This window comes from Amblyraja radiata, chromosome 7 (assembly GCF_010909765.2).
Source record: "Amblyraja radiata isolate CabotCenter1 chromosome 7, sAmbRad1.1.pri, whole genome shotgun sequence".
Lineage (NCBI taxonomy): Eukaryota > Metazoa > Chordata > Chondrichthyes > Rajiformes > Rajidae > Amblyraja > Amblyraja radiata.
This window is the reverse complement of record NC_045962.1, coordinates 56,174,380-56,196,581: the sequence shown is the minus strand read 5'-3', so window position 1 is coordinate 56,196,581 and position 22,202 is coordinate 56,174,380. Positions and strand designations below refer to the sequence as shown.

Below are 22,202 nucleotides of genomic sequence, written 5' to 3'. Positions count from 1 at the left end.
CACTCTACCCCCAATACCATGTGCCCTAATTTTGCCCACTAATCTCGTATGTGGGACCTTATCGAATGCTTTCTGAAAGTCCTGGTACACTACATCCACTGGCTCTCCCATGTCCATTTTCCTAGTTACATCAAAAAATTCTAGAAGATTAGTCAAGTATGATATCCCCTTCGTAAATCCATGCTGACTCGGACCAATCCTGTTACTGCTATCCAAATGTGCCACTATTTCATCTTTTATGATTGACTCCAGCATCTTCCCCACCACTGATGTCAGGTTAACTGGTCTATAATTCCCTGTTTTCGCTCTCCCGCCTTTCTTAAATAGTGGAATAACATTAGCTACCCTCCAATCCACAGGAACTGATCATGAATCTATAGAACATTAGAAAATGATCACCAATGCATCCACGATTTCTGGAGCCACTTCCTTAAGTACCCTGGGATGCAGACCATCAGGCACTGAGGATTTATCAGCCTTCAGTCCCATCAGTCTACCCAACACCATTTCTTGCCAAATGGGATTTCCTTCAGTTCCGCCATCATCACAGATTATCTGGCCACTAGTACATCAGGAAGATTGTTTGTGTCCTCCTTAGTGAAGACAGATCTAAAGTACCTGTTCAACTAATCTGCCATTTCCTTGTTCCCCATAATAAATTCACCCTTTTCTGTCTTCAAGGGTCCAACTTTGATCTAAACTAATGTTTTCCTCTTCACATCCCTAAAGATACTACAAGCTACCCAAGCACAATATGATGTGCTATTCCTGCAGTTTGTGGCCTCACTATGACAGAAAGGTCAGAATGACAATGGGATGAGTATTTAATATGGTTAGCAACTGTGAGTTCCCACAGGCCTTGGCAGACCAAGTGCATGTGTTCTGAAAATGGTCACTGAGTCTATGCTTGGTCTCACCAATGTACAAGAGGCCACATCTGGAACATTGGTTGCAGGAGATGAGATTGGAGGAGGAACACGGCCCCCCTCTTCCCTGAAAAGTTTAAATGCTTTTAAATATATAAAAGATACATCGTGGAATACTTGACTACGTTGTAGCTTGTATTTCATCTCAAGCAGGCTTTCTCTTGTGGAAAAGTACCAATTGATAAGAGAGAGAGAGACACAAGTTTGGTGTATATTGAGACGAGAGAGAGAGAAAGAGAGAGAGAGGGAGAGGGAGAGGGAGAGGGAGAGGGAGAGGGAGTGGGAGAGAGAGAGGGAGAGAGAGAGGGAGTGAGGGAGAAAGAGAGAGAGTGGGAGAGGGAGAGAGTAGCAGAGGGAGAGGGAGAGGGAGAGGGAGAGGGAGGGAGAGAGAGATCTCAGGTTGATGTATATTGAGACAATTATTAAATGGCTGGAATGTCTTGTGCTGAAAGTACTATCTGAAGAAAGACCTATGCCTTTGAAATGTCTTGCCCTGGAAGTACCAACTGATAAGATGCCTTTAAAATGTGTCTACTCATTGATAAGACAGCCAAACAACTGATAAGAGACAAGCTCAGACTCGTCCTGTTGTGATGTATATTGGCTGCATCTTGTGACCATGACTAACATCTTTGGAATGTGATTGTCACACGCAGTATAAAACAGCGTGTGAATCTTTGTTCATTGAAGTGGTGGCTCGGGGAAGTCAAGTGTCTGTTGCTTATTTGACTGGTGTATCCCCGTCACTTCCGTCGGCTGATGATCAGTAAAGCTTGAGTTGGTTTACCTAACCTTTTTGTGAGTTGTCTGTTTTTTAAGTAGTGAACCTTATCACCCTCACCTGTGTTGCCTCAACAACCTTCTCTTGCATTTGTCCATATACCTGTGTGGAAAAAGTTGCCCTTCAGTTTATTAAATCTTTTCCTTCTCGTATTAAGCATATGTCTTCTGGTTCTTGATTCCCCTACTCTGGGTAAAATAATTTCATTGCAACTGGAAAAAGGTAGACAGACCAAATTTCAAGCAAGCACCGAGTCCGGAAACACGAGGAGATAAAACAGAGACTATTAAGAGGGAGCGAATTGATGACCGATAAGAAGTTGATGTAAGGAAAAATAGGTTGGTTTGAGAGCAGGTAATGAAGTACATTATATGTCTTTCATAGGTATAAATGAGAATATCAGTTATGATAAGTTGTTGAATTTAGGCTGAAGTTGGCTAAATTAAACGTTAATCATGAATTAAGAATTTAGTTAAAGATTGAGGATTTAAACCTAAGTGCATGGGTTCCTGAGTTTTTTTTTAAACTTGCCACCGAAACCCTACCAAATTCAGAACTTTAGATGGGAGTTGAAGAGCAGTTCACATAATCTTGCTGTAAATACTGCAGATTTGCAGGAGCTTTCTGAGCAAAAGCTTTTGTTTATAGGAGTTTCAATCATTCTTTTATCATTATGAGTTAGAATAAACATTGTGAGGATTAGTGCTAAATTTGTTGCTTGGTAACCACAGTAACAAGATTTGCTTAGCCTCGGGTTCTGACCTGAAATGTCGCCTATCCATGTTCTCCAGAAAGGATGCCTGTCATGCAGAATTGCTCCAGTACTTAGTGTCTTTTTTTAGGCTAGCTTATTTGGTTGAAATAGTTGGAATTTCTCCACCATAATATGAGAACATGTTTTGCTTTTACAGTATTAATTGAGACGGGGAAAAGGAAACAGGGCAACTACACCGGCTCAACCTTAGTAGTCTCTTGATGACATACCTACAGCTGAACAGCAGCAAAGAGTATGTGATAAAGGAGCAGCTCACTGGAGGTTACATCTTTCGATGCAGAATACAGACAGAAGATCAGTTCCCCAAGCGGGAAGAATAAAACATAAGTTTGGAGTCAGAAAGGGTCAGTTAAAGAGAAACTAAGGGTCCAAAGGAAATTAATGGCAAGGAGTGGAAGTGTTGGTGGAGTGGGAATGAGCACTACTCAAGGATGGCTCAATCCAGACTCAATCCAGACTCACTGGCAATTTACTAATAACATTTTTTTTTTAAAACTCTCCCTTTAATGCTTGCTTCATGGTGGGATTGTGCATGTCCAATAAATTTGAGCAAGATATGTTCCTGCAAGTTCCCAGTGGCCTCCATGTGTAAGAGTACAAAATGCATAGCAATTAAGATCTCTAAATCTCACACAATTTAATCTAAAATACACTTTGTATCTAAATTGCTATGCTAATCTTTACAACACTGCAAAATTCCACTAGTATGTTACTCGTACACCATGATTATATTTACCATTAAGGTCTGAGAAAAATCAATCTTGTATAACAAATTGCTACATAATAAAATATTCAGACTTTTTTTCCCTCCAATTGTTGCCTGATGCCCAATCTGTTGTAGCCAAAAGGGACTTCTGCTCCAAACTGGAGGATGAGACAGATGTTCGGCAGCTGTGGCGGGGCCTGAATGCAATCACCTCCTACAAGGCGAAACCAGGAGGCAGCTCGAATGTCGGTAAAACATCACTCCCTGACGAGCTCAATGCGTTTTACGCACGCTTTGATAGGGAGAATACTGATGTGCCTTCCCGAGCCCCCATTCTCTGTGATGGTATTTCAGTCTCAGTCACAGAGGCCGACGTCAGGAAATCCTTCAGAGGGGTGAACCCTCGAAAAGCGCCTGGACCTGATGGTATACCCGGTCGTGTCCTAAAAACCTGTGCGGATCAACTGGCTGGAGTTTTTACGGACATTTTCAACCTCTCACTTCTGAGGTCTGAGGTCCCCACCTGCTTTAAAAGGGCATCAATTATACAAGTGCCCAAGAAGAGTAAGGTGACGTGCCTCAATGACTATCGACCAGTGGCACTAACGCCGGTGGTGATGAAGTGCTTTGAGAGGTTGATCATGGAGCAAATCAACTCCTACCTCGACAAAAACCTGGACCCACTGCAGTTCGCTTACCGCCACAACAGATCAACGGTGGATGCGATCTCGCTGGCCCTCCACTCTGCTCTGGACCACTTGGACAACAAAAACTCATATGTCAGGCTGTTATTCATCGATTACAGCTCGGCATTTAACACAATCATCCCCTCCAAGCTGGTTACCAAACTCGCAGAACTGGGTCTCTGCGCATCCCTCTGCAATTGGATCCTCGACTTCCTCATTCACAGACCACAGTCTGTTCGTATTGGTGGAAATGTATCAGCCTCGATAACAATCTGCACGGGAGCACCTCAAGGCTGCGTGCTCAGCCCCCTGCTGTACTCACTCTATACTCATGACTGCGTAGCCGGTCACAGTGTGAACTCCATCAAGTTCGCTGACGACACCACTGTTGTGGGACGTATCGCTGATGGGGATGAGTCAGAGTATAGAAGAGAGATCGAGCAACTGTCCATATGGTGCCAGCACAATAACTTGGCCCTCAACACCAGCAAAACCAAGGAACTGATTGTGGACTTTGGAAGGAGTAGGATGGGGACCCACAGCCCCGTTTATATCAATGGTTGAAAGGGTCAAGAGCTTCAAATTCCTGGGCATGTACATCTCTGAAGATCTTTCCTGGTCCGAGAACACTAATGCAATTATCAAGAAAGCTCATCAGCGCCTCTACTTCCTGAGAAGACTACAGAGAGTTGGTTTGTCAAGGAGGACTCTCTCTAACTTCTACAGGTGCACAGTAGAGAGCATGCTGACCGGTTGCATCGTGGCTTGGTTCGGCAACTTGAGCGCCCTGGAAAGGAAAAGACTACAAAAAGTAGTAAACGGCTCTGACCTTCCTTCCATCGAGGGGCTTTATCGCAGTCGCTGCCTCAAAAAGGCTGGCAGTATCATCAAAGACCCACAACATCCTGGCCACACACTCATCTCCCTGCTACCTTCAGGTAGAAGGTACAGGAGCCTGAAGACTGCAACAACCAGATTCAGGAATAGCTACTTCCCCACAGCCATCAGGCTATTAAACCTGGCTCGGACATAAATAAACTTTGATTATTAATAACCAATTATCTGTTATTTGTACTTTATCATTTTATTTATTCATGTGTGTATATATTTATATTATAGTATATGGACACATTGATCTGTTTTGTAGTAAATGCCTACTATGTTCTGTGTGCTGAAGCAAAGCAAGAATTTCATTGTCCTATCAGGGACACATGACAATAAACTCACTTGAACATGAACTTGATCTACACTCAGTGAAATGCCCTGCAATTTTGCTGCAATGTTACTAGATCAAAAGATAGTCATGTAATACGTTTCCTTTAAACACAAATACGGTTAAGAATTTGCAAAATAGTAATTTGCTGATCGTTATCGATGCAAATTCTACAAAACTAGCCACCGTGAGAACATGCTACACAGCATTTGAAGACTTTTTTGGGTGTTGTGGGAACAGTACACATTCGTTATGAGAAATGTTCTCTGCGCAAAGTTTTGCAGTCGACACTTAATGGGTCTACCCCCACCAAGTTCAAATGTATTTGGAGACATTTTTAATTTCCGTTCCCAATTTTGCAGGGCATTTCTTCCCCCCGGGAGCCCATAAAGACACAACAGTTCAATCATATTCATACACTATTTAATCTAAGATACATTTGGTTTTATTACCGTGTCTATCGGCATACTCATTTTTCACAACATTGCAACATTGATGAAGCCACCCCATCCAGGCGGTGGACGCAGGTTGCATCAAAGAATCTTTGGCTTGCATTTCTTTCAACGTGGGAGAGCGGCGACCCCTGAACCCCGTCACATGACCGGAAACTACTGCTGTTTGTTTCGGCGGCCCGGTTGCCATGGTAACGGATGGTGGAGGCGAAGCGAGGACCCGGGACATCGAGGATTGTCTGCTGTAACAGGGTGAGTGAATGTCGAGCGGCCGGGTATGCGGTGCCGTCAAACGCAGAGCAAACCCTGTCCTGCTTTCTATACAGCTTCTTACAACTGGAGGGCGATTTGGTAATCACTCCTCTCGCCCCCAATATCCCATACTGGCCCTGTGTTTACTTCAACAACTATTGGAATCACTATTTCTATAAATTGTTAGCGCCGTGTAATTGGAGCACACTGTGCAGTGAGCTGGATACCATTTCCCCAAATTAGGAACTGGAAATCTGTTACGGCGGAATGCACTTTTGTCCTCAGTTAGACACAAAATGCTGGAGTACCTCAGCGGGTCAAGCAGCATCTCTGGTGAAAACGAATAGGTGACGTTTCGGGTCAGGAAACAGAAACGTCACCTAGCCATCTTCTCCAGAGGTGCTGCCCGACCCGCTGAGTTACTCCCGCATTTAATGTGTCTATCTTTGGAATAAACCAGCATCTGCAGTTCCTTTTTATTACAAATGCACTTGTTCTCTCTGTGGAGGGCTGTGCTGCAACAGCGGTGCGGGCTATCACATTTAACAGGGCTGGTAACTAGCAGCATTAGCTGTGGAAAAACTGACAGAGGAGGCATTATCTTTGATTTCAGCAATTGACTGGTCACACAGAACAGTTCCTCAGCATCAGTGTGCCCATGTTCCATGGAATGACAACTTTTACAGTGGAAACTAGTCATACAGCTCAGGTCTGTGTTGGACGTCTATGTTAATTTCATTTTGCAGCGCTTCGCCCTTATTTTTTCTCTATCATAGAATCGTCCAACATGGAATTATCTATCATAGAATTGTCCATGCCAACCAAGTTGACATACTGGGTTAGTCCCATTTGCCTGCATTTGACCCACTATACCCTTCCTACTCATTTATCTGTCATATGCCCTTTGAAAGCCATAATTGAACCTGCTCTGGCTTTCTCCGGCAGCAGATTTCAGATATCTATTACCCTCTGAATGGAAAAGTTGACCCGAGGTTCCTCTAAAATTTCTTCCCTGCCACTTTAAACATTTATCCTCCAATTTTAGAATGGGAAGAAGACGGTGACCATTCACTTAATCCATGTCCCTCATGATCTTGTACACATCAATAAGGTGATGGTAGCAAAATAAGAGCGTGGCCTGGGTTGCGTATGTCTTTGATGATATTGGCTGCCTTTTTGAGGCAGCACTTCCTACAGATAGATCCCTTTGATGGTAGGGAGGTTAGTACCTGCGCTGAACCAGGCAGTGTCTACCATTCTCTGTAATATCTTTCGTTCTACAATCAATACGAGTCGCCAAACCAGGCCATAATGCAATCAGTCATTATTTTCTCAAGTATTCATTGACATACTGAATCACCTCAATCTTCTAATGGAGTAGATTCATTGATAAATGAATGACAGAGCTTTGGAGATATGCATGCCCAGGTCTTGCTAATGTTGAGAGTAAGATCGTTGTTCTGGTAGCATTCAATCTCACTACTGTACATTGACTTATCCTTACCCATTATTTGTCCAACAATGATAGTATGATTGGCAAATTTAAAAATGGGGTTGGAGCTCTATGACTGGCTGCATATTCGTGAGCTTTGGGCAACTAGAACAGGGGACTGAGCACACTCTCTTTAGGAGTTCCTGTGTTCATGGTTATCGAGGAGGAAGTGTTGTTGCCAATTCGTACTTATTGTGATCTGCTGATGAGGAAGTTGAGGATCCAATTACATAGGGATGATCAGAGACTCAGTTCTCTGAGCTTGATGATGGGTTTGGAGGGGAAGGTGGTGTTGAATGGCAAGTTATAGTCGATGAAAATGATGTTCATGTTCTTATTGTCCAAGTGGTCCAGTGCAGAGTAGAGAGCCTGCAAGATTGCATTCCTTGTTGATCTATTGTGGTGGTAGTAAATTGTAGTAGGTCCAGATCATTACGAAGGCAGGAGTTGATCTGTTTCATAGCCAACCACTCAAAGCGCTTCATTACCACACTCCGAAGCTCCAAACAAAAAAAATCCCAGGCTATCCAACTTCTCCCTATAACTCAAACCCGGTAACATCCTGGTAACTCTCTTCTGCACCCTTTGAAAATTAATCACAACTTCTATGATTGGATGACCTGAACTGCACACAATAATCTGAGTGTGGGATCACCGGGTTGTACATATGCATCATGATGTCGCAACTTTTTTATTCAATGCCATTCTGTATGAAAGCACCTTCTTCACCACACTGTCTATCTGACTTGCAATTTAGGGAGCCTCGCATATGTACTCCCATTCTCGCTGTTCTGCAACATTCTCCAGGACCCCACAATTTATTGTGCGAGTCCTGCCCTGGATTGACAGACCAAAGTGCAACACCTTACATGTTTCAAGTGTTCATCTAAATATCTATATTACTAAAAGTCTGTTCTTGACCGGTTTTGGCCATCTGTGCTACGATTTCCGAGAGAACGCCGCCACTTACGGCCGTCATTTTTGGCCACCTCGCTCAGAGCCCCCCTCCGCCACATGTGTGCCGAGGATTTTTCCCGTCGATTAAAGATGACAGAGATATTAATGTTTTTACAAAATTCCCCATTCTCTCTGCTGCCCCCGCTGGCAGCAGGGGGGAGGGACTATAAAACCAGGAAGTGGTGTGCCACACAGTCTCGTCAAGATGGAGGAAGGCAGAGGGTCACGTTTCTCTGAGCTGTGAATAACACTGAACACATGTCTACTCAAATGTAAGTGCCCTTAGTGGTTCTAAAATGCTTGCAGAATATGTCTTGGTTCTAAAGCTTGCAAAAAAAGTTTCTATTGGTTCTAAAGCTTGCAAAAAAAATGTCTATTGGTTCTAAAGCTTGCAAAAAAAATGTCTATTGGTTCTAAAGCTTGCAAAAAATGTCTATTGGTTCTAAAGCTTGCAAAAAAAATGTCTATTGGTTCTAAAGCTTGCAAAAAATGTCTATTGGTTCTAAAGCTTGCAAAAAGATGACTATTGGTTCTAAAGCTTGCAAAAAGTGTCTCTATTGGTTCTAAAGCTTGCAAAAAATGTCTATTGGTTCTAAAAGCTTGCAAAAAAAATGACTATTGGTTCTAAAGCTTGCAAAAATGTCTATTGGTTCTAAAGCTTGCAAACAAATGTCTATTGGTTCTAAAGCTTGCAAAAAAATGACTATTGGTTCTAAAGCTTGCAAAAAAATGGCTATTGGTTCTAAAGCTTGCAAAAAAATGACTATTGGTTCTAAAGCTTGCAAAAAATGTCTATTGGTTCTAAAGCTTGCAAAAAAAAAGTCTATTGGTTGTAAAGCTTGCAAAAAAATGACTATTGGTTCTAAAGCTTGCAAAAAATGTCTATTGGTTCTAAAGCTTGCAAAAAATGTCTATTGGTTCTAAAGCTTGCAAAAAATGTCTATTGGTTCTAAAGCTTGCAAAAAAAATGTCTATTGGTTCTAAAATGGTTTATACTAGCGCTGCAGAAAGCCCCCCCAGGTTGGCTTGGCTTGGGTGTGTCTTGAAATTGAAAGGCACTACTTACTGCAAATGGTGGCATGATGTTGAAAGGCACTACTTACTGCAAATGGTGGCTTGGGAGCTTTGGCTTGAAGTTGAAAGGCACTATTACTGCAAATGGTGGCTTGGTTGCTTTGGCTTGAAGTTGAAAGGCACTACTTACTGCAAATGGTGGCTTGGTTGCTTTGGCTTGAAGTTGAAAGGCACTACTTACTGCAAATGGTGGCTTGGGTGTGGCTTGAAGTTGAAAGACACCACTTACTGCAAATGGTGGCATGAAGTTAAAAGGCACTACTTACTGCAAATGGTGGATTGGTTGCTTTGGCTTGAAGTTGAAAGGCACTACTTACCGCAAATGGTGGCTTGGGAGCTTTGAAGTTGAAAGACACTACTTACTGCAAATGATGGCTTGGGTGTGGCTTGAAGTTGAAAGACACCACTTACTGCAAATGATGGCTTGGGTGTGGCTTGAAGTTGAAAGACACCACTTACTGCAAATGGTGGCATGAAGTTGAAAGGCACTACTTACTGCAAATGGAGGCTTGGGAGCTTTGGCTTGAAGTTGAAAGGCACTATTACTGCGAATGGTGGCTTGGTTGCTTTGGCTTGAAGTTGAAAGGCACTACTTACTGCAAATGGTAGCTTGGGTGTGGCTTGAAGTTGAAAGACACCACTTACTGCAAATGGTGGCATGAAGTTGAAAGGCACTACAGGTGCACAACCTTTTATCCGGAGTTCCAGAAACCGAAAAACTCCGAAAACCGGACATTTTTTCCAGGATGTCGTCTGCACACCAAAGCTCGCGTTTGGCGCCAAACTTGACCCGAAACGACCCACAGTCAACCCAGGTCTGTACTACTGTAGCGGTTGCCTCCTCCCCGGAGACCGGGGAGACACTTAAACATCTGTAAATCATTGCTTAAATGTTAGTCAGTTAGTTTGGAGGGCTTTTATGTGAACGTGGGGGGGGGGGGGGGGGGGGGGGGAAGGGGGAAACTTTAATTCTTAGTCCCCTACCTGGTCGGAGAGGCGGGGAGCAGGCAATCCCTTACCGGGTCGCCGTGCAGTAAGCTCCGGAGCGCTGTGGCCGCCAACTCCCAACATCGCGGAGCTGGGGCTGCGGGCGTCTGGCCGCGGGCGGCGCCGGTTGGAGCTCCGACCCCGGCAACTCTACCCCAGGCTGCGCGGCGCTCCAAATCCAGCGCCGCCCGCGGCCGGACGCCCGCAGCCCCAGCTCCGCGATGTTGGGAGTCGGCGGCCACAGCGCTCCGGAGCTTACTGTACGGCGACCCGGTAAGGCATTGCCCGCTCCCTGCCTCTCCGACCAGGTAGGGGACTAAGAATTAAAGTTTCCCCCTTCACCCCCCCCCCCCCCCCCCACCACATAAAATCCCTCCAAACTAACTGACTAACATTTAAGCAATGATTTACAATGATTCCCCGGTCTCCGGAGAGGAGGCAGCCGCTCCAGACTTTTCAAGCCGCCCGCGCTACCTACCTAATCTACGCTAAAAATCTTCAATTTGGAAATCCGAAAAATTCCAAAATCCGAGAAGTGTCTGGTATCAAGGCTTTCGGATAAAAGGTTGTGCACCTGTACTTACTGCAAATGGTGGCTTGGTTGCTTTGGCTTGAAGTTGAAAGGCACTACTTACTGCAAATGGTGGCTTGGGTGTGGCTTGAAGTTGAAAGGCACTACTTACTGCAGATGGTGGCTTGGGAGCTTTGACTTGAAGTTGAAAGGCACTACTTACTGCAAATGATGGCTTGGGTGTGACTTGAAGTTGAAAGGCACTACTTACTGCAAATGGTGACTTGGTTGCTTTGGCTTGAAGTTGAAAGGCACTACTTACTGCAAATGGTGGCTTGGGTGTGGCTTGAAGTTGAAAGGCACTACTTACTGCAGATGGTGGCTTTGGTGCAATGGCTTGAAGTTAAAATGCATTACTTACTGCAAATGGGGGCGTGGGTGCATTGGCTTGAAGTTGAAAGGCACTACTTACTGCAAATTGTGGCTTGAAGTTGAAAGGCAGTACTTACTGCAAATGGTGGCTTGGGTGCTTTGGCTTTAAGTTGAAAGGCACTACTTACTGCAAATTGTAGCTTGGGTGCTTTGGCATTAAGTTGAAAGGCACTGCAAATGGTGGCATGAAGTTGAAAGGCACTACTTACTGCAAGTGGTGGCTTGGGAGCTTTGGTTTGAAGTTGAAAGGCACTACTTACTGCAAATGGTGGCTTGGGAGCATTGGCTTGAAGTTGAAAGGCACTACTTACTGCAAATGGTGGCTTGGTTGCTTTGGCTTGAAGTTGAAAGGCACAACTTACTGCAAATGGTGGCTTGGGAGCTTTGACTTGAAGTTGAAAGGCACCTCTTACTGCTAATGATGGCTTGGGTGTGGCTTGGGTGTGGTTTGAAGTTGAAAGGCACTACTTACTGCAAATGGTGGCTTGGATGCAATGGCTTGAAGTTAAAAGGCATTACTTACTGCAAATGGTGGCTTGGGTGCATTGGCTTGAAGTTGAAAGGCACCACTTACTGCAAATGGTGGCATGAAGTTGAAATGCACTACTTACTGCAAATGGTGGCTTGGGTGCTTTGGCTTGAAGTTAAAAGGCACTACTGTAAATGCACTTCCTGTTTGCACTGTATATTGATTTTAGATAAAACGCTACCACTTACGGCTGTCATTTTTGGCCATCTTACTCAGTCCCCCTCCGCTGAGCAGGTGCAGAGAATTCTTCCCATCAATGAAAAATAAAAGTGTATTAGTTTTTTAAAAAATGTTGAGAATCTCTCTCCAGTCAATCACTCCATGCCACACCTTTTCCGGTGGGGAGGGGGAGGGGTTATAAAACCCGGAAATGTGGGTGTGGCTCAGTCTCTGCAAGATGGAGGAGGGAGAGGTCACGACTCGCTGTCTTTAGTGGCTTTGCACCCTACTTCAAATGGTATGAAACTGCACTTGAATTTGGTGGCCTTGCACCCTGCTAGAAGTGGTAAGAAACTGCACTTGAATTTGGTGGCCTTATACCCTGCTTGAAATAGAATTTCAAGGATTAGCCGTGAGTCAACTACCAACCCACCAGCCGTGAGTGAGTGAGTTGCCAGCACAACAGGCTTGATTGACTGAGACGCCAGCCCAAGAATCCATTTGGCGCACAATTTGCATACTAGCCCTCTGGAAACCAGTCCCTTCAACCCACAACACCCATACTAGCGCTCCAGAAAGCCCCCCCCCCCCCCCCAACTGGCCACCAATATTAGAATTGGTGGAGAGGTGGAATATTGTGTTGGATGACCAGCCCTCCTGTGTGATGCTGGGACCCAACGGGTCCCACTTAGTCTAGTTTGTCATAAAACCCATGAAACACAAACTTTTAATATAACATCAGAAATGTATTTTAATTGTCATTATAAAATATTACAATGCTTACATTTAAGAAACTACCACCCTTTTGTTTTTTTTAATGTCTATAATGAAATGCATTCTGTTGGTTACATTTTTTTAAGCAATCTTTTGTAAAATTATTTTGTCCTTCAAAATTTATCAAAGAAGACTAGGCAGTTAATGTCAACATTTACCTACACAACCAAAATAGCTTTTATTGTCGAAACAATGAGACATGCTTTTTTGGGTGACGAGACTGTGTATATTAAAATAACTTATTCAACTGGGACTACACCGACAGGTGGACACAGTATGAGCTCAATTATCTTTGCAAGATCTAAAGAGGAAAACGATATTTCTCTTCATCTCTTGCAAAACACTTAACAGAAACTTTATGTCTGTTCCAATTAGACATCTTTTTGGGAGATTATTGCTTTTGCATTTGCTCGTCACATAAATTACATTTGTTGTCCATTAAACTATGGGTGCCAATTCTGATTTTGCAAGTGGCAAGGGTGCTTTGTACAGTATATCTTACACTCCACTCTATATCTCAATAAGGCCCACTGAAGTTGTTCTGTACAAATCCATGGAATTAGGCACAATTGAGAAAATAATCCTGTCTGCATTATAGTAATTCTTGATTTTCGATGACACTAGTGTCGCAAATAATTATGCAGCATTTTGAGTCGTGAATTTATTTTAATCAACAATAATTAGGGATGAAACTGTATCTGTGGTGCAGATCAATAGCCCCTTAAATTGCCTCTTGACCAGCATGAACATTTTCTTATCCTGCTTTATAAAAATTGAGAAACACTTGGATTATGCACATTTACCCTGTATAGTATTTTTATTTGTTATGAGGTTGGTTCAGTAGCCATGAAAAATTGAAAAGTTTCAAGTACATGTCTGAGAAATTAGTATTGTCAGCAACCAAATGTCCTTCATCTAAACCTTAATTTCCTTTTGAAGATATTAAAAAAGCAGTGAAGAACTGCTGGAAGAATTTAGAGTCAGGCAGCATCTGAGGAGGTAAAGAGATAGCCAGCATCAGATGGAGACCCTGCATCATGACGGACTGTGTAGAGTAGATAGCCATTGCAAGGAGATGAAGTGGACAGAGAGAAGGCAAGGTCTGTCAGGCGAGAAGTGGAACCAGATGCGTTGGGAGATGATGGGCAGATGGAGCCAGGTGGGGACGAGAGGACTAGAGTTGGTAGACAGTGGCTAATGGGTGAAAGGTCGAGACAGATCAGGAAAAAGAGAAAAATAGAGGTCTCTTGGAGACAAATGGGCTGTGAGGTGGTGGTGAGGTGGTTGGGGAGGTGGACGGTTGGAGGTAGAGACAGATGTTACAAGGGGATGTAGAAACACAGGAGGCTGCAGATGCTGGAATCTGATAAGTGAGAAAAGTGAAAAGTGGAACCAGATTGGGGGTGTCGGGGATTAAACTGGGTGATGAGGGAAATGGAAAGAGGAAGAAAGGAGTTCTGGGCACATGGTTTACCAACAAATGGAAATTATGGAAAATTTACCAAAAAATTGAAAATTTAATATTCAAATCAGTACTCAGGCAGAATATAAGATGCTGTTTTTCTTTTTTTTGTGCAGCTTCACATTGGCTGTGAAGTAGGACAAGACTGACAGGCCAGTGTGGGAATGGAAAGGGCAGTTGAAATGGTATCTAAACAAGAGGGCAGCAGGTTGACCATTGAGGACCGAGCATAGGCTGCAAAATGTTGCTCAGTCAACACTTGGTCTCCCAACGTACGGGAGGCCTCGGTGCCATTCGGCATGTGTTTTCTCTCTCTCCATCTTTGCTATTTTCAACATCTACTCCCTCTCCCTCACAACGTTTTGGCCCATATTCCTTGCCATGTTTCAGATCCCAGTTCTGAGTCTCAATCGTGTTCTAGCCCTGGCACTTTCATGACGAGTCTTTACTGCACTCCAGCTGTATATCCGATCCCGATGAACAACTACTCAAGTGAATCCATTCCCATCAAATTTTGGCCACACACATACTTCCACTCCCTGTTCCAGTCTGAGCTCTGCCCCCACACCTCACACTGTTCTGGGCCATGCTCCATCCACACATTGACAAAGAGTTACGAATGAAGCTGGTCAACCCATAGTAGGTATGTTGCAAAACCTACCTTCAGCGGGGCTGCAGGTCTGTCCCAGCCTGTGTGCGTGATTTTGGCGCCGTTGAGAGGGGGGCGGGTTTAAAACGCGATTTTCCCTAGGCTATTCAAATCGAGGTTGTTCAGCCTACTTAGTTGCTGCCAGGTTCGTTCGTTGCGGCTATTTTTAAATTTAATTATTTAATTGTTATAGTAGGTTAAAAATTATCCACTAAACCCGCGACCGCCGTCAACGGGACGGATCTCATACGGGGACAACGGAAGGTAGGTTGTTTATTTTTACATTATAAAGGGCTTCTTAAGATCCCTTTATACAAAATTTTATGTTGCGAGTAGCCCCATTAAATCCCGCAGTATTTTTCTGGGCATATGGGGGTACAAATCTACCGCAATGGGAACGTTCCAAACCAGCGCGTTCCACAGAGTTCCACAGGATCCCACTCGAAAGCTGATTTAAATGGCCATTAATTTACAGCAATTGAACACTAAATTCCTTCCATTTGGCCTATAAATTAATTAATGTAAATTAGATTTAAAAATCATGTTTTATTGTGAATTCTTTGTGAATGTTATTTGGACACTTAGGCTATTTAAAAATGTTAATCATTTATTAAGAAATGGATAGATGTTTAGATCTAGTAATTGAAGTTTGGAATTAGCTACAATTGGGTAACTAACTAATTATATGCTTTAATTTCAGGTCATCCAAGTAAGATTGTTTCATATTTGTTTCAGAATGCTTCAATCTATAATAACTGAAAATTTCTTTCAGTTCTCTTAATTTTTAAGAAAGTTATGGCCATTTCACTGTCCTCGATCACAGCTTTTGTGTTGTCAATGGAAAATCAATAGGGAACAAGATGCTAATTTCCGAGTATGAAAATGACCATAACATTTTTAATACTGAAGATATGAAAGTGAATTAGGTGTCAAATTAAACTTATTTCTGTGCTTTATCTGACTTGATTTGACTTGATTTTTTAAATCTCAAAATTTTGTAACATTGCTACCCATAGCCAATTTCAAAGAATTTTGATAATAAGTACAACAGTCAATGTGTTGAGCCACAGAAAATGGGTAAGTTGTTAAATGAACACTTCTCATCTGTAGTTACTGAGGAGAGGGTCATGAAAGCAAAGGAATTGAAGGAAATTGGTGGTAACATGTTGAACTGCATTCCATTTACAAAAGAGGATATGCTAGCAGTTGTAAAGGAGAAACAAAGAATTGCAGATGTTGATTTATACCAAAGATAGACACAAAGTTCTGGAGTAACTCAGTGGGTTAGGCAGCATCTCTTGAGAAAACGGATAGGTGACATTTTGAGTCGGGACCCTTCTTCAGACTGAAGACGTCTTTATTCTGAAAAAGGGTCCCGACCCGAAACGTCACCCATCCTTCTTTTACCGTGATGCTTTCAAAGTTGGATAAATCCCTAGGACCTGACCAAAATGTGTCCTTGGATATTGTGGGAAGTAAGGGGAAAAAAGTGCTGGGGGTCTAGGAGAGATATTTGCATCATCTAGCCACAGGGAGGTACTGGAACACTGGAGGTTGGCTAATATTGTACCATTATTTAAGAAGGGCATCATCAGTAAGGGCATTGAGTACAGGAGTTGGAACATAATGCTTTAGAAATACAAGATGTTGGTGAAACCACATTTGGAACATTGTGCACAGTTCTAGTTGCCATATGATAGGAAGAATGTAATTCAGCTGGAAAGGGTGCAGAAAAGATTCACTAGGATGTTACCAAGACTTAAGGATTTGAGCTATAAGGAGTGACTGGATAGGCAGGGAGTGTTTTCCTGAAGCATGGGGGGCTGAGAAGTGACCTTATTGTGGTATGCAAAACCATAAGCATAGATGTGAATGGTTACAGTATTTTTCACTGGGTAGAGGAGTCTAGAACAAGAGAGCGCACGTTTAAGATGAGATGGGATAGATTTAAAAGAGATCTGAGGGGCAATTTCTTCACACAGAGAACAGTGCAGATATGGAATGAGCTGACAGAGGAAGCTGTAGAGGCGGGTACAATGGCAACGTTTTTAAAAGACATTAAAAAGTTACACGAGCAGGAGAGGGATATGGGTCAAACACAAACAGATGGGTCTAGCTTAGCAATAAAATCTAGTCGATAAAGATGAGGTGGGTTGAAGGGCCTGTTTCCACACTGTAGACCTCTATGACTCTATCTGAGGAAAAGAAGAATGCTTTGTAGACACTTTCAATTTCTGTGGAGAAATGGCAAAGAATTCATGATCAGTGTTTCCCTCTATACCTGCCAAGATAAGACTGAAATAACATCATGTAATCGTCTGTTCACTCCTACATAAACTCTTAAAAGGAAATATTAGTCGGTCCTTTTGGTGGTAAGGCCACCTTGTCCCGAGTTCTTCAAATTATCCTGTTTACTCAAATTAGTTTCACTATTAGCATCCCAGGCACAATAATTCCAAAAATATTTGGAAATTAACATTATTTAGGTGCCAAAAAAGGTCCCATTGTGAGTGACTTGTATCATGGCCAAAGGTTCATTCATTTTAAAATGCAGTGAAAACAAATACACAACACGATTAATAAGATCGTTTACTGAACAATCTGTGCTGTAATTGACCAATATGAATAGCATTCCAGTTCTGTTCAGTTTAGTTTATTATTGTTACATGTACTGATATACAAATAATTAAAAAAACACAAAAACACAGAACACAGCAGTCCACAACACAAACATCCCCACAGCGGCACCAAAGTTCCCCACTGTGAGGGAAGGAACCAAAGTCCAGTCAACCTCCTCACTGATGTTCCCCAATGTTCACCCATGGTCGGGGCCTCCCGAGCACCCCGTAGTCGCCGCTACAGGCGGCCCGATGTTCAGGCCCTCTCGCCGGGAACGATGGAACCCCGACGTCGAACGGGAGAACATCCTCAGCGGCCTGGACCTCTGAATCAGCCACCTTCCACCGGAGTCCGCGGCTCCCGATGTCCACAGGAGATTCGCGCTGGCGGCCCCCCGCAAAGGGTCCCAGGACTCCGCGATGTTGAGGTCAGCGCCACCCGCATTGGGAGCTCCGCCCCCACAGCTCCGCAATGTTGGCCCAACACTCCGGAGCTCCAAGCGGCGATCCCAGGTAAGGCCTCGCCCGCTCAGCGATGTTTCCAGCGCCTCGCCGCAGCTGCTGAAGCTCTGGTCTGGTCCGGCAGGAAAGGCCGCGCCAATCCAGTTAGTAGGCCGCGAGGAGTGGGGCGAGGGCGCGACTCAGATAATAGTCGCATCCTCGTCAGGAAGTGACTGAAGGACAGTTCCCCCTTACCATACCCTCTTCCCCCCACATAAAATACTGAAAAGAACTAAAAAAACATACTTTAAACATAACAAAAAAACCAGAAGACAACCAGACTGTGGGCGGAGGCAGCCGGTAACAGCGCCACCGGATTTAATCTTGGCATCTTGGTTGGCATGGGCGAAATGAACCAGAGAATCTGTTTCCATGCTGTATAACTCTTTCTTAAATCATTCACTGTAGAATAATCAGCCTCTGACCCATTCTTGTGTTTTGTAACTGGTTGTATTAAATTTGTTGTCAATAATTTTGTTTAGCGATGCAACATGGAAACAGGCCCTTCGGCCCACTGAGTCTGCGCCGACCCATGCACTCGTTCTATGTTATCCCAGTTTCACATCCTATACACTTGGCATTATTTACAGAAGCCAATTTATCTATAAACCCGCACGCCTTTGAAATGTGACAAGGAACTGGAGCACCCGGATAAAACCCACGCGCTCACAGGGAAAATGTACAAACTCTATACAGACAGCATCTAACCCAAATCTCTGGTGCTGTCAGGCAGCAACTCCACTGTTGTGCCAATGTGCTACCTAACTTACATTGACTTACAAATTATATGATATTACAAGTTATGTAATGACTGTATTGCCATGTATTGTAGTAATTAATATGACAGAAAATGTATAACATTTTAAAATCCAGATCGTACAATAGACAATAGGTGCAGGAGTGGGCCATATGGCCCTTCAAGCCAGCACCGCCATTCAACGTGATCGTGGCTGATCATCCACAATCAGTACCCCGTTCCTGCCTTCTCCCCATATCCCCTTACTATCTATCTTCAAGATCTCAAGATAGCTTTCTCTTGAAAGTATCCAGAGAACCGGCCTCCACCGCCCTCTGGTTAACAAAACAAAATGGATTACAAAGGAAGTTAGCTAGGAAGATAAAAATGGTGAGTAAGCTTGTGGTACTTTATGAAATGAAGAGAGAAACTAATATACACAGCAGTTTCAATAGGATGCTTTGTGATATGAATTAAAACTAAGGAATATTTTAAAAGCTGTTTATGGTCGAATATCCATTTAACAGTAATAATAAAAACACAATATGCTGGAAAAAGCATGAAGCCAGAAATCATGGAAAGAGAAACAAGTTGGTGTTTCTCATTGATTTTATCTCATCAGAAATTCTGATGATAAGTTATACATATAAAATATTAATTGCTCCATAGCTACTGTCTGACTGTGTATTTCTAGTTGTTTTTGTTTTTATTTCAATTTACCAACAACCGCTTGACAACCTTTGACAGATGGAATCAGATGGAATCTAAAGTGGTGATAGATGCCAATTTCCCATAAAACCCTCAATATATGTAGTAAAGCTGGTCCAAATATTATGTACTTTGCAATAGTTTACATGGTAAATCCAGGGTGATGAATCTGTGTAATTCTTTGCCACAAAAAGGCTGTGGGGGCAAAGTCAGTGGATATATTTAAGGCAGACATAGATAGATTCTTGATTGGTATGGGTGTCAGAGGTTGTGGGGAGAAGGAAGGAGAAAGGAGTTAGGTGAGAGAGATAGATCAGCCATAATTGAATGGAGGAGTAGACTTGATGGGCCGAATGGCCTAATTCTACTCCAATCATTTATGATCTTATTATAATGGTCGCAGTTCTTTAATTGCAGTTGATTAGGCCTCATTGGCAAGGGTAAACCATTTTTTTCCAAGCTAATTCCTAATTTGCAATCATGATTTCTTCACAAATAAAATCTATATTAGAGCATAGATTTAAGATGACCAAATAAGAGCAAGAGTTTTAGGTTACTTGGGAAGCCAGCATGACAGAGTAGTGACTATTCCCTTTTGTTTCTATGTTTCAAAAGGATGATATTTTATGAGAAGAGAAATATATATACACAGAATATTTTTTTTTTCACAGGAGTACAGGTTTAATGATTCTGCTCTTTACTTTATGTCATGGATTACAGGCACAGTCCGTATGCTTCACAAAACAAAATGGCATGCATTATGAGCGCATTGAGCATGAGAAATCTTTTATAATCAGCTTAATTTATTTGAAATGATGGCATGCATTTAAAATGATTATACTATTATGTCTTATGACTTCCATTAATATTTCATTTGGAAAGGTTGCATTTCTATAAACAAAGGTTATCTAGTTATCTCATATGGAAACAATCATGAAGTTAATGTCAGGATAATAAATTAAGTCCTTATATTTTCCCTCTAAAGCTTCCGAATAGAATATTAGTAAGATCTCGGTGCATACCAGGATCAAGCTGTGACCACATAACCTTCTCAGTCTTTTTGCTGCAGCACATCATCTGCAACATATGCAAACCTGGAGTTGAGGTAATCTGTAGGATTGTTCATTTAATACTTCTACTCCAGAGTAAAATAGACCCAACCATGGTATGGAATTAATAGAATACAGTGAACATCTGCCCGTGTGTGTAGTCAGCGCCTGGGCTTTAAATATTCATTAACTCCTTCAGTGATGTCTGTAACAAGATAGGCTCAGACTCAGACCGGTGCGGGGCTGAGACGTTGCCGTTGCCGTGTGGGCGGCCCGGTGCGGGGCGGAGACGGTGCTCCGGCGGCTGAGGCGGCGTTCTGGCGGCGGCGACCTGGATCCGGGGCTCGGCCGCGGGCCAGTGGAGGACAATGTCGGGAGCTCGCAGGTCACAGGCTGGTGCCTGTTTTCCGGAGCACCCTTTGCAACAGCTGCGTCCGCTGGACTGGAGGGCGGCAGCTTCGACCACCCCCGGGCCGCGGAGCTTGAACCGCGGGACTGACTTACCATCGCCCGGTGGGGTATCGCCTCGGCGCAGAGGGAGAAGAGGAGGGAAGAGACAGTAACTCTAAGACTTTTGCCTCCATCACAGTGAGGAGGTGTTTGGTGAACTCACTGTGGTGGATGTTAATTTGTGTTTATTGTGTTTTGTTATTATTACATGTATGGCTGCAGGCAACAGCATTTCGTTCAGACCGAAAGGTCTGAATGACAAATAAAGGATTCAATTCAATAAATAACTGAATGGCAAAGATTTGTTACCAACTTGTCTCCATTGCTTAACAAAGCTTAACACTCACAACAAACCAAAGAAACTTCCTCAATTACAGTATAATAACCGGAAAAAAATTAATATTAAAATTTTGGAAAGGCCCTACAACCCCCACAATTAAAATGTGGATTACGGAAATGTCGGAGACCCTATACTTAGAAAGAATTAGACTTGTCTTAATGGACAAACAAGATCTTTTCCATAAAATTTGGGCTCCATTCATTAACTATCTGAAGGGATAGATTGGCACAGCACGAGGACCCAGCTGAAACTTGAACTCAGGAACAGATGAAAAGCTATACTTTATAACCTACGAACCTATCTCCATTGATGTATTACAGGTAACCCATTTCACCTCCCTTGTTTTTCTGTTGTTTTTTTTTTTTTTTGCTTTCTTATTTATTTGTAACTTTCTACCCTCTCTTTTTCTCGCTTTCTATAAAAAATAAAAATACTAGAAGCAGAAGTAATTGATAATGGAAAATTTTAATAATGTATGACTGATGTATATGAAAAGTTTTTTTTTACTATAATATGTAACTACATTTTATAATATGTCTACTTCTAATAAATAATTTTTTTTTTTTAATTAAAAAAAAACTTGTCTCCATTGCTCAACATTGGCCTCTGATAATCAAGATCTGTGATGGTATTTGAAAAAACATGAATCATTTTCCATATGTTACAGTGAGCCTTCTTACAGAGGACGTACCTCCAGTGTGCCAGCACACTCTTCATCCACTTGCTCTCAGTAGAAGAGTATTTTGGCCAAAGCTGCCTTTATTGCCACACTTTATTGTTCTGAGAAAATGGTGTGATTATTGTCCTTCAACAATAGCATATCTTGAGATGATGGTAGTCTCAGAATGGTCATGAAATTGGATAGCATGGAAATATGCCTTCAGTCCTCAGTGATCTACCTATACGGTTCCCATTTGAATGAATGAATAAGTTTATGAATGAATTAATAAGTTTATTGGCCAAGTATTCACACACAAGGAATT

General features: G+C 42.7%; 1 protein-coding gene across 1 annotated transcript in view; it reads left to right on the top strand.

Moving 5' to 3' along the window:
* The first annotated feature begins 5,683 nt into the window (after positions 1-5,683).
* cfap221 (cilia and flagella associated protein 221) overlaps positions 5,684-22,202 on the top strand; it is a 128,217-nt gene continuing 111,698 nt past the window's right edge. Inside the window, exon 1 of the mRNA XM_033024602.1 lies at positions 5,684-5,791. The gene's annotated coding sequence lies outside the window, so the exon portion shown is untranslated. The remainder of the gene's footprint in view (positions 5,792-22,202) is intronic.